This window comes from Osmia bicornis, chromosome 16, assembly GCF_907164935.1.
Source record: "Osmia bicornis bicornis chromosome 16, iOsmBic2.1, whole genome shotgun sequence".
NCBI lineage: Eukaryota > Metazoa > Arthropoda > Insecta > Hymenoptera > Megachilidae > Osmia > Osmia bicornis.
The window spans coordinates 6,979,784-6,993,390 of record NC_060231.1 but is presented as its reverse complement, the minus strand read 5'-3'; the positions used below and the strand labels follow the sequence as shown (position 1 = coordinate 6,993,390).

General features: G+C 40.6%; 1 protein-coding gene across 1 annotated transcript in view; it reads right to left on the bottom strand.

The window, feature by feature from the left end:
• LOC114872156 (forkhead box protein O) overlaps positions 1-13,607 on the bottom strand; it is a 102,521-nt gene that overhangs the window by 5,314 nt on the left and 83,600 nt on the right. The window lies entirely within an intron of this gene.

Sequence of the window (13,607 nt, the reverse complement as noted above, 5' to 3'; positions counted from 1 at the left end):
TGTCTGCTATTATTTATAGTGTTGAGCTGGGAAAAATATTATTATAAATAAATTTATTTCTACTGGTAAAAATACAAATCTTAAAATTTAAAATAAAATTAAGAAAAGATTACTTATGAGTAGTTTTGTAATCCTATTTTTAATTCACATATTTTGTCAAGATATTCTCGTCTGAAGTGGATTTATAATTAGAAGTAGTGCAAATTGATTAAAAGCACCACTTGAATAAATATAGCACGTTAATCTTTGCCGTGAAATATCAGAAGGATCTAACCGATGCGATTTAGAAAGATAAACGATGCAACGATGATGGATATGTTTAAAATACCCAAGTTACTCGAAAATAAATATAACTCGAAGCTAAAAATGATTAAATGGGAAATTCCCATTTAATCAAAACTTAATAGTTCATTGAAGAAATGAGTGAATTTCCAGAATGAATAACAAGTGATCCTGATACATAGAATAAAGATAGTTACAATCTTTTCATGAAAAGTTTTAATAGCATTAAAGAAAGAAGATTCAAAATTTGAGCGTGGTAAACCATAATCCAAAATTGGTTCAATGTATGTATCTTCAGAAACATTTTATCTCGAACAAGTTTCTACCTTCAACATCTTCACTCTTGATATTGAGAAGTTTCCCTTGTGGATGCTATTTCTAGAAAATGAAAATTTTTCTTCCCAGGATCAAATGATCAGTCACTGATCACCGGGAAACGCTGACGCGACGAGACGTTTTGGTAAATTGATTTAAAGAAAGAACAGACACGCTATATCTTCGAATCGAAGAGATAGGAGTATCGATTCCAAGATGCCGCTATTAAAATACAGCTCTTCTTATAATAGTGAATTAAATTTGTGTATAAATCTTTAAACACTTCCTCGGTCTAGCTCTCGTTCGTATCATATTGGATAGAATAAATTATATTTATGGAATAATCAGATTTCAAATTAAATTCCGAAGGAAGAATGTAAATTTTTAAAGAAAATTCTAGACATTTAAATAACGGATGATGAATTCTGAATGCTTGACACAATTTTGTAGCATTGTAAAATTAGATGCTGCACTGCAAGCAAAAAATTACATACCGATAAGTGGTTAAATCTCAATAAGTTGGAAACCACATTTTTACGGTCCACGTACTCCCAAACAAAGAACCACCATCAATTCCTCTAGTTCAAAAGTACCCTACCTTCGCCGAGGACGATCGGTTAGTACGGTACAACGACGAGTAAAAAGGAGATCGAAAAGTTATCCACACGAGCGTAATGGCGAAGGAGAATCAACGAGGGGGTGTGTTGTTTAGCGAGGAGTCAACGGACGGACATGGTGTACGGGCAGAAAGAACGAGCCGCAGAAAAGAGAGACGTCGTCGTCTTTGTCGTCGTCGTTGGGGTGATTTACATTCGCACCAGAGGCTGTTGTCGCAGCGGCTTTTACGGACAGTGTGGCGCACCGGTCGGTTTCCCGTCTCGGGCGAAAATCCGGGAATTGGGTTTCCCGTTGGCGTGTCATTACTTTGTTTATGAGTCGGGAAACGCGGTGAGACAGCGGAGAAAAAGTGTCCACGGACCGGGAGCGGGCAATATTTACCGGTCAACCGATCTCTGTACCGACGCGTTTCACGATTTTTCCTGCAGGGACGAGGAGTTTTGCATGGCCGGCTGATCCACTTTGCAGACAACTACGACCAATCGCCTAGCCGCTTTGGCAGACTACCAATGCGAAGCGAGTAGCCTCGTACGAGTTCTCGACGTTTCACTTTTTTACTTCCTGACCCTTCATCTTTTTGGCTCTTTGTCCCTTTTCTAGCCTCGCAAAAGTAGCCTGTATTCATGGAAGGATAATAGCTAGAATCGAGCAATTTGTTAACTTTACTGATAAAATAAAAATTTTACGGATTTATAAGCGTTTCTCTTTGGCCAAGAAATCCTTTTCCCCAAAATGACGTCTTATGACACCACCCGGTCTGGACATATTAAATAGTCTTCGAATTCGAATTTGTACACTAAAAACTATAATGATTTTGCACGATTCTATGATGGTTAAAAATAAAAATATTTGTACCTTTTGTTGGTCACGAACTTTCTGAGCAGCCTAATACTACTTTTGTCATTTCACGAGTGCCGATGAAAACGACTAGATACCCGCTGGGTGCTCTTGGAATTCGCCCAGCAGGTGAAAAGTAAAGGACTAGATTGCGTGATCAGATGCATTACGAATATTTCTGTTCCTCCTGTTAGTTCGTTCCCTTGCGACGTAATGCGATGTTAAACAGCTGTTTTGTGCGGTATTGAGGCTTGTGCAAAGTGCTTTGTAACTTTTATTTTACATAAATTTAATTTTAGGTTAATTAGTTGTGGTCTCAATTGACCCAGACATTGCTATCAAAGGGTTAAAAGAGTTAAAAATGATATGGACCTGTGTGATACACCCTGTAGATTGTGTCGAACAGTGAATGAAGGATGCAAATTTTGAAATATATTTAAAAATTTAGTACACTCGCATTTAGATACGAAGACAAAAGAAAAAGAAGAACGGTGATGGGTCCTCTACTAGCACTTCGCTGAGCTAGTCATTCATACGTGTACAAAAGCTCGCCACTCCTCGTTCTGGGATGAAAGATCGGGCGTCAATGGTAAAACGTGCTTCCCCCGACTTGCTAATGGATTCCGCACTCCGATTTCACCTTTTTTCTATTCTGCGGTACACTTAAATCCGCGTACTTTTCCCGCCTTTATCCCAGGTACTTGCCACTCTCGCGAAAAGTTGTACATAATTGAAGCACCCCCAAGGCGAACCCTTCAGTTTTTGCCATCGAACGAGTGCAGAGATTGTAGCTAATTGTAATTTAACTCATTCGCATTGAGCCTTCATAATGAAAAATGATTAATTTATTTTATGCAATGTAAATTAGAAGCAATAGTATTGTAAGTAATAATTAAATATATAAACGCAGAGTTAAATTTAACAAAGAAGAATGTAATAGACCAAGGCAATTAACCATCTCCATTTTGTTCTCAAGCGAGTAAGTGGTGTCGCCATTGCGTTAACGGCATTGTGCTCCGCTAATGCAGTTTCCAGATGGCAATTAGTCATTGATATTGCTTTTCGCTACATTTATCAGCAGCTTTCGACGACTCATCTTAAATATTTCCATTAAACCAAAATTTTAAATAATTGTGCTTCATAAAAGTATCCATTTCAGAGAACTCAACAGAGTATTAAGGAAACTATGAGGTAATCTCAGCAGCCCTCATTCAGACCTCTTGTGTTTGTTGAGTATCATTCTCTCAATATCTACTCTGTAATTCAAGTAACCCTATCAAATTACTTCATCGAGTTACTGTTTCATTTCCAGCTGAAAAAAAGAAACAACAACAGCTTGAGTCGTATCAAATATCTATCTGATTCGTCCAAGTAGCCCTATCAAATTACCTCAACGCCTGTTTCTACAACAATGTAGCAACAGTTTGAGTGGTATCAAATATCCATCTCAAAATATCGTCCTTAACAATGTAGTCAATCCTGATGAAGTATTAAGTTACTCATACTGCTCTGCCCAACCTAACATTACCAATTCTATGATCTCATTCGGAGCCCCCAATGTATCTTACATATTTTGAAGTCCAAGCAGCCTCACCAAATTATCATAGAAAGCTCGATATCATAGTCAGCGATTTTTCAATAAGCAATACTCCTGCAGCAAGATACACCAGCGAACGTCATAGAGGAAGGGGGTTCGAATGGCGGCACAGTGTAATCCAACGTTTCGTAATACTCCGGCATGGAGTTATTAAGCTGGCACGAACGTGCCCGTCCAATACCGTGAGAGCGGTAGAATTTAATTTAAAAAATAGGTTTGTCGGTGGCAGCGTCGCATAGAGTGCACAGTTTTTTATATTTTTAATTTCCCCAACGGAGGATGTCGTTTCTATCTGTCACTGACATATCGCCCATCCCCCTACCCTTCAGTTGGTGAAAAAAAAAAGAGAGAAAGCGCACATCGGAGCTCGTTCTGTCGATGTATGATCTGACCGCTGATATATGACGGTAACGTGAGTAAAAATGCGAGGCCGATTGAATTACATTGAGTTACGTGTCGTTACGCAACGTACCTACACGGACAGATAGAGAAGGCCGGGTAAATTTATAGTACGACCTTTTGGTTACGTTTGATTTTGAAAAATCGTCGCCGAACGAAATTACGATCCCACCCACGCTCCTCGCGTTTTGGCACGTGCGCGTCGACCATATTTATTTGTCCCACGTGTTCTCTCAGCCAGCGCACTCTACCTTTCTTTTTATCCCTCTCTCTTCCGCTCGTTCGCGACCGCTGTACTCCTACTCTTTTTCTCTCGTTCCGATCTAGATCCGCGGGCGCGAAACTACCTCTTTCTAACCTATTTCTCCGTCACCCCCTGTCGACGCGACGTTCCCGATTTCGGATGCTCCCGTTTTCCGGCAAAATATGCACCACCAAGAAAACGCCGCTTTATAATATCGCGGCTGACACTTATCGTTATGCATTCTTAAGTGATAAATCTCGGACTAGAGGGGGATAGACATGGTTGGGGTTTACGCGCGTCGCGACACGGATTGCTAACGTTCGCAGGCAGACCCTATGATCTATGCTTACCCCCCAAATATTCCTTCTGCATTTATTCGAGAAGAAATTAGAATTTTTAGTTGACGAATTTTGAAAGGAGGAATCAAATATTTTCAGATAAAATATTTCTAATGGTATTTAACTCTCGAATGGAGGACCATGGGGAAAGCCCTAATTTTAATTTAATTTTGTATTTCCCTTACATTACACTATTCTTTTTTTTTAATTATTCCCCCAATATAAAAATTAATATCCTTTCATATGTTTTGTGCCTATGACTCCATTGTTCAAGGGTTAAATAAATGTAGGTATAACAAAGTGTGTGTACACAGAGAAAGTAGTACCGAATCAAAATGACCCTGCATTTGGTATGCAAGAGTTAATGAGACGGAGCACACAATTCATTGTAGAGTCTGAATGGCGGTTTACATAGAAAAAAATTCATTTCTCAGTTTCAATATTTTAAAACAATTTTTGCAAATGATACCTCCCATAAAGTAAAGGTTTGCCTTCAACAACCGAAGAATATTCCCATCTCATTATACAATCATCTTCGTGCTTACCTACGGCTGGGATTCCCTTTGCTCTCTGTTCCCATGTTGACTTTTCCCCGTGCCTTTCTTTTACTACAAGAGAAACGTATATATACGAGAGCTAAAACGGCATTAACAGAGGTCTATGTACCACCGCCTTCTCGTCGTTTTCATTCGAACTTTAATGAAGCACTTTAATTTGCCAGCTACTTGAAATGAACAGATAGTTTCTGCTGTCTGTTTATAAAATAAACGGCTCGAGAAAAATACTATGAAAATTGAAGGAAATTTACCTGTCACAAATTCAAGCAGAGATAATGTGAAATATTAAAATTAAAACTATATCTCTTCCCCCGACTATACATAAAAATAAAAAATCCTTACAAACCAAAGACCAACTGGCAACAAAAGTTCCTCCTCCGGATCCCCGTGGCCTACATCGCTGAAGTCCGACTATACCTTCGACACGGTCTCCGGGTATCGCTTAAAGGCATCGATTAATTCCCGGGTCACGCGGGATCGAGCCGAAAAAGCTGAGCATCGGCCCCACCGTTATTCGAGTAACGACTATTATCGAGAGCCAGCCCGAACTTACATATCGCGCTGCCGTCGGTGGGAAAAGGGGCGAGGGGAGCGATATCCCGGCAATTTAAGATAGAGACGCATGTGGCGGCAAGGAAAGGGAGGAGGAAAAAGAAAGACGCGAGGGTTGCTCCTGGACGTGTGGACGTATAGCGGTGTGCACGTCCGTGTGGTCGACAGAAAGGGTGTACTGGTGTATGGCGGGCGAATAGGTAGGAAAATATCGGTAGGAGGGGTTGGCCACGTGGCGCCGCGGCGCGCCGTACCGGCGCCGCCAACCCGTACACCCCGTGAGCTCAGTTTCGCTTCAACCCCCAAGCGGCCGAACTAGACGACCGGCTCTCGCCTTCAGATTCGGCCTCGTCGAGACCAGCATTGCTTCGCGCTGATGTATCGACCTTGTTCCCTCCTCGACCAACTTTCCTACCGCCACTTTCGACCCACGATCGCGCCCGCTTCCGCGTCCACCACGCTCGACGCCGCGGCGTGTCGTTACGCTGAATGACAGGGACATTCGTGGGACGGGGCTTAAACCCTAACGAGCAGGGGAAGACTGTATATATTTTTCATATTTTAATACTTAAACAGCGAAGTCTGGGTCAATCGAGAAATGTACAGGAATATTATATTTAATTTTTAAATGAAAAATTGTTTTATATGGTAGGAGAATAATTTTAATTAGAATTAAATTAAAATTGGGATTCTCTCCATGGTCCGCCGACCGAGAAAATTATTTAATACATTATTGTACCTGTTTGTAGTATAGTATTCAAGTATGATAATAAAAATCTCTAAAGTATAAGAACGACGCTTTATTTATTCTGCAATCGCTCTATAAGCAAGTTTTATAAGAAAAACACATCGAATCGAGGAAGTTCCGTGGGCAATCGGGTTCCTGGAAACGTTACACTCTCCCAATATTCAATCAATAATAGTTTGTGAAGAGGCAAACTATTCTATTTCAGGGAATAGAACTGGTTGAATGGCCTTCATAGAATGATTCTATACGTTGTAGGGAGAAAGAGAAGGGCGGAAGAAGAAAGAAGAATTGTAGCGCGGCGAGTAGTGCTTTCGATTTCATCGCGATGAGTAATGCCACGAAAAATGGCGCTGCAGAAACTTGAATTAGCGTTTTTCCTTCTTATATATCCACATTGACTGAATCGTTTCGTTCTAACTGATGCTATCTTCAGAAACATTTTTCTTCCCTTTAATAACGGCGACCTTTTTTTTTTTCGTAATGTGAAAAGATTTTTTTACCTATTTGATTCTAGATATAATAATAACAATAATTTTCAGCCAGCATGAATAATAATAGTCACAGTAAAACTGAAGTATATACCATTTGTTAAAGAGCTGAAGGGATGATACTCATATACAAAAAAGCAGACAATAGCTATAATGAATGATCAAATACCAAGTGCTTATTATTTCTCATCCACCCTAACGAGCATTTCGTCACAGACTCATTTACTCCCCCATTGCCTTTGTCCCAAAGGAATACACCTCGTTTCAAAATATTTGAAGGTAGAGCAAGTTGAAAGTGACAAATGTGTGATTGGTGGAGTAGTGAAGGGAATGGATGGCTGAGCCTCAGCCTTTAAACCCAAACTTAACCTAACCTAATTGACTACTCCACAAACATAACCTAGACCTTAGGAAGAAAGTGTCCTCTACTCCATTGATATATACTCCATGTATAACAATTAAGTTTGCTCATCCAGAAAAAAATCCTAAAGGTCCTAAAATCACTTTTGCTATTGGGCAACAGTAGTTCTAGCTCAGCTAAAAGGAAGACAGGGTTGGAATCGAGGGGGACAGGCGACGGGTCGGGCAGGTCGTGGAGTGGCCATCGACGCGTAGGTCGGCCCACGGGATTCGGAGCCACGAGTTTTCGTGGTCCGCCATCTTTATGGTTACGTCAGCATGTTTCAGTTGCCGGATCTGAAAGTTTTCGCCCGGCGACAAGATATTTCAAGTGGTCGCTCGGTCGCTCAGTTGCGATCGTCCCGCGCTGAAATATTGGACGGCTCTTTCTTACAGCCGCATATTCTTCTACCACCACCTCCGCCCTTCGCCCTGCCTCCCCCGTTCATCGGCAGCCTCTCTACATCCAGCAGTAGTTGGAATGGCAACGGAGCCAGTGGCAACCCCCAACTCCCCAACACCACCCATCGTCTTCGTCATCCACCGTCTCGCGCGACCTTCTTTTTCTCCCGATTTCTTCTGCTCCTTCTTTCCCCTCCCCCCTTTATGCCGGAGGTTCAGGCGCCTCGCGGTAAGAACTTCGGAACTTATGAGTCGCGTATTAAGCGCATCGAGCCGGCCCGTCGTTAACTACCCATGAATGAGTTACACCCGGCTGACGCTAATTCTCAAATTGTCCAAAAAGAACGTTAAAGTGTCTATTAATCTGCGCAACGTCGACCGACATCGCTAGAAGAAACCGGGAGGGGGAAGAGCTACGAGGAGTCCTTCCGGTTGGTAGCAAGATTGGACAGTCACAAGAGGGATCGACGTTCCCGAAGAAAACACCGGATAACCGAACTGCTCTAAAATGGTCTGGAAAGTCGGAAAAGTGGATAAAAATCATTTTCTCAATTTGGGCAAGGGAAAATTGCTATAGCTATACCCATACCAAACAAGTAATTTTATTCGTCCTAATATGGATCCTTAAGGTCAACCTAAAGTGGCTGCCAGGAACAAAGGCAGCAATTGTTGCATCACAATGAAGGAAAAGTTGCCCGGCCAAGTGGCGTTCGACCCTCGACTTGGCGGAAAGAGAAGACAACCGAAGAGGGTGTCGTTCGATACTTCAGATCGTTCTGAGAGCGAGAGGGGTCGAAGCAGAGCCGGGCAAGAAGGAAGCCAGGGTGAAGCAGGATGGCGAACGCCGGGCGGAACAAAGTAGTTGGCGCCGATTAAACAAATCGCATTATAAGTTAGCCTCTGCTGGCTGCGCCGAACTTACCAACTCGCTTTATATTAAGACGAACCGCCCTCCGCGTTTCTTACCCGCTCCGGTTGATCCAGGACCGGTTATAAACTTCAGAAATGGCTTCACCGAGGACTCGCTACCCGTCTTGGCTCGCGGGGTGCACGGTACCCAGCCGAAGGGGCGAAGTATAATTATTTAATTGAATTTATCACGGCGACGCTCGTAGATTTGTCAGGGCTGACAGTTTTAGTCCTGCGACGTCGTCGCGCCGCCATTGCTCCGTCGCCAAATCACGGGCCCTATGTGCTCTCCCAAGGATGTTATCTTTTATTTTATCATTCCCCTCGTCTCAGTCGAACCATCGTCAACTTTGGCTATTTATTACTCATAATTAGCTTCCTGAATCCTTGTTGTGAGACTGCCTTATGAACATGGCGTATCTAGGGAGTTTTTGGGGGGTGGACCAAGTCCCTAGGTATAGTAAAAGTGTCGAATGTCTAATATTGGTTAATTCATAATTGTAAGTCTTGAGTTATATTCCATCCTAAATATTTATTTTTATACCAGGTGTGGGGGGGTGGTTTCCTAACCTCAAATAGCAGCGTGCTTTTTTAGTGCACTCTTTTAGGCCTTCGGCCATGAATCTTGGAGTGAGATTTCATAAGACTGAAGGTTTTAAATCTGGATACATTTAAGAAACGATGAATAGTTGAAAGTGACAAAAATGGAAGACCATTTATTGAGTCCTTTTAATGCCAGGAACGTTATATACGGATCCTATAGAATGATGTATCATTAAATTAACAGATACCTCTTATACTTTAGAATTGACAAGATATGTCAGTGATTTTGAGATATAGTTATTTCTAAAGTGTTCAGCTGTCAGGAGAACGAAAATCATAATTTTTATAAAATTAAAAATATTCCATCTGAAAGATTTTTGAGACGGTCCAATAAACGGATGACAGTGGGGCTTTCAATCGCGATCAAGTTCTACCTATAAGCAATATTAAATTTCAGAAACGAACGGACAAGTCGAAGCGGCGTGAACAGAGGATGAAAGTAAATAGAGAAGAGGAAAATGATATAACTGGAAAATGTGCCAGGCCGAGACACGAATAAACGAATGGATCGTTGTTGCCATGACAGTCTTTTCAGGCGAGGGAAAGCGAATACATCGGTGCCGCTGCGGCTATTGATTCCAAAGATTCTTCGCCCTCTCATTTCCGACAATTACGCAACGATCTTCCTAACCTCAAATTGCGCGCTGCCAGAAACGTTCACTAAGAATCTGAATTATCTTTCCTTCCGATTCTATGTAACCCACATTTTATACATTCTCGAAGAAATATTGATGGAAATATTGATAAAGGATTTCGAATTATAAGTGCCAAAAGTTTTCTTTTTTAATTTTTTTTAGACAGAATTGATATTGAAAAAATTCATATAATACCAAGCTTAAAATATTATTTAAATTAATCCAAAGGCGAACTGGGACTTAAATTTTTACTGAAGGATTAGTAATATGACGGGCCCTCTTATAGATTAATCCGCTCCTGGATTAATCTATAATTTTAATTCAATTTGATACCAAACTGATATTATTGCATGCTTAATATCAGATTTCGAAGCAGATAATATCTGAAATGATTTAATGACATAAAAATGCTATAAAATAGCATCTATGCCCAGTGATGTATCTAGGTAAGTGCCAGGGTGGGTCTGCCCCCCTCTAAAATATAAAGCACAGTACATCAGAACTGATCCAAATTAGTAAAGAATCATTAATTTATTTATGATTATTTTTCAAATAATAAATTAGCCATTTTCATTGGGTCATCGCTGCATTAAATCAACAAGTGATGTTTATCAACGGCTTACATAATGAGAAACGAAAAAGGAGGATACGGCATTGGGATTTTGAAGGGAGGTCGAAAAGGAGAATGAAATAGGATAGGTCATGGCAGTAGAAAGTATCAACGAATGCTCCGGCATCGAGCAACCTGTTCTCGACCACGTTCTGAGAAGGGTAAACAACCCCGGTGTTTGTTTACCCACTCACTCACTTTTAAAGCTTTTCAAACGGTATTCAAGCTCATAGGTCCTTAAAGCGTAGTCACTCGTCAAGTAGAATAACCTTCCCATTATCTTCGTTATGGCTACTTTATTATCCTTTTATTCGCCTTCAATACAGACTGATGTAAAAGAAAAATGGAATAAATGTCTATAATTCTGCATTAACCCCATGAATAATAAAAATATTAGACTCCATACGATTAATATTATTCATTACATTCAAGAAAAATGATATAGAATTGTAAAGATTAATGTATAGGGTGTCTAAAAATTTTAAATTTCTACTAGTTTAATTGTTCTAGTGTTAGATATTTTAAATTATGAGAAAATTATTAAAAATAAATTATTATTATTCGATAGCCTTAGCACAAGGGTGAAGGTATTATTACCAATTCGTTTCCTGCTTTAAATCTTCCCACGAAAATTCACGTGTATCTTGTACGACACCCCTCGATTGACCTCCCGCGTTAAGACATCGTGGTTACAACATTATCAACGATTGGTTCGCCCACGCGACAACATCGGCGGCGGCGACAACGTGGCAAGACGGCGTCGTTAAGGGGGCAAGAGGAAGCGTCGCTTAGGTGGCTACCAAGCCGATGTAATTATTTCAAGGCCACTGAATACGCGATCGAGCAAACCCTCGCATTGGATCATGCTGCTCCAGTGATCCTGAGGCGTCGCTAATCTCCGATCCTTTCTACGAAGACACACACAGTCGCCACGAACCGTACGCGATGCCCTGCGTCGATAATCGTTCATGCAAGCATCGATTGCGACAAGGGTGCATCACAGAAAGGCGTAATCCTGATTCGCCCTGAGAGATGAGTCGTAGTTAAGGAAGTGCGGTTTCACGCACCGGTTTCAAGGAATTACCGCCTGAAGATCGTTCGCTCGCGTGATTCCTGCTAATGCTCGGATAACCTCGTCAATTGATCAACCGTATCGATAAGTACTGATAAGTAACGAAAGGATTGATTTTTTGAATGAAAGATTGTCATTTCTTAATAAAATAGATTTTGGTAACAGAGATATCAATCTGGTGTATTTTTGAAATATTATCCTTTTATAAATTTCATTAAAGATTCATTCAATATTGCAAAATTATATCTTCCTCAGGATATCGGGAATAGAGACATCTTGAACGCGATAAAAGCTGCCTGACTTGTAAGTAACAAATTACAAGTTGCTACATGCTTGGCTGAGTTTCCAGAAGACCGTAATTAAAGGGCAAAATTTCTATCTCGCCGTCTTGTTAAAAGATAATTATATAACTGACCTATTCTTAAACTTACAGTCAGTTACAGCTGTTCCGATTATCGAGACTATAAATTTTACCCGTAATTTGAGACTTCACATTTTATGGAGAAATTTTCTAAGTATTTTGCAATAAAAATGTAAGATTAACAATTTAACTTTTACAGAAATTCTTTGGAAAATAAAAAGGGGGAGAAACAAAACTATTTTATCAAGTACGCCTCATTTAACATTTTGATAGATCTAAATACTAAATTCCCAAATGTAAAAGAAATAAAAATTTCCTCCCTAAAAAACCTGAAGAAAAATGTAAAAACAGTGGCAGTGCAGTAAATCTATCCACAGCCATCAAGATGGAGTCAGGAGAATGGATGATCCATTAAGCTTTGTTGCTACAACCCGTCAAAGTATCGAACGTGAGATTTTACACTGAAATGACTGTTCTGCGGACAATTTCGTCGGTCGGGTGAAGAATGGCGGAGCACTTCCATGGTCCCCTGTCATCGATGGGTGCCAATCCGCGGGAACCGACTGCAGGCCGATCGTCAACGCTGAAATTACGACGTCGAAAAAAAAAAAAAAGAAACACCCAAACGCAGGCGTATACACACGTGTGACGAGCTAACAGCACGACAGTCGCATCAACCAAATAACCCCTCTCAATTTGGCACATTCAGCATGTAGCTTGTTGCGTTTCCATTCATTCAGCGATGCCTCATCATAACGTCAGCTTATATACTTTTATCTTCCTTCCTGCTTCCCATGTCTTTTATTCCCTTCTGGATGATTCTACGCTTCATTTTTATGATTTTTGGGATTTGCTGGAAATTCTACCTCCGTTGATAACTGGGTTTTAGTTAAATCACTGTCAGAAAGTAGATTTACTTTCTTATGTATTCTTTTTACAAAATTTGAGTGTTCAATTTTAATTAATACACCATTGGGACATGATTGACCTCTTCAAATTCATTATTTCTCTATTATGGGTAGATTTATCCAAGTAGGTCTGAAGGTGTTAATTAAGAGAAGCAAAGTACTTAAATTATACAAATTGATTCAGGATGAGTCATTTGCACCACCTCTCGCTCCCCCTATAATTCCTTGTTCACATGCTTGCAAGTACCATTTTGACCCACTGTACATGAGACTATCAGCCAAATCTAGTTGATTTTTAAAAAATTTAGTAAAGATTCTTTTTATATCGGCTAGAACGAGCTCAGTATAAAGCAGGAAGTAGAAAGCTTGGTAACGTCCCAACACTGAAGCGACGACTGTGTGTGGATGCAAGCTCGGGGATCGAAAACACCGAGGCAAAACGGGCTGCTGGTCGACAACCGGTATTGTATACACTTATTTAGCGTGTAAACACTCAGGGAGTTTGCCAGAGGAGCAACAAGTGACCGGTGCATCCGGCAAGCTCGGTGCATAGCACACAGGCCCACCTCACACATACCTGTCGACCAAGGTAAACGTACTGGGTGTCGAAAAAGTAACACTTATAGATCGCAGATACAATTCTTCATATTTTCATTCGTAGATAAACTATGCATTATTTTGGATGGATATTTGAAGAAAAAAATGTTAAAATCCTGTGCAGTTAAGCTGAGTG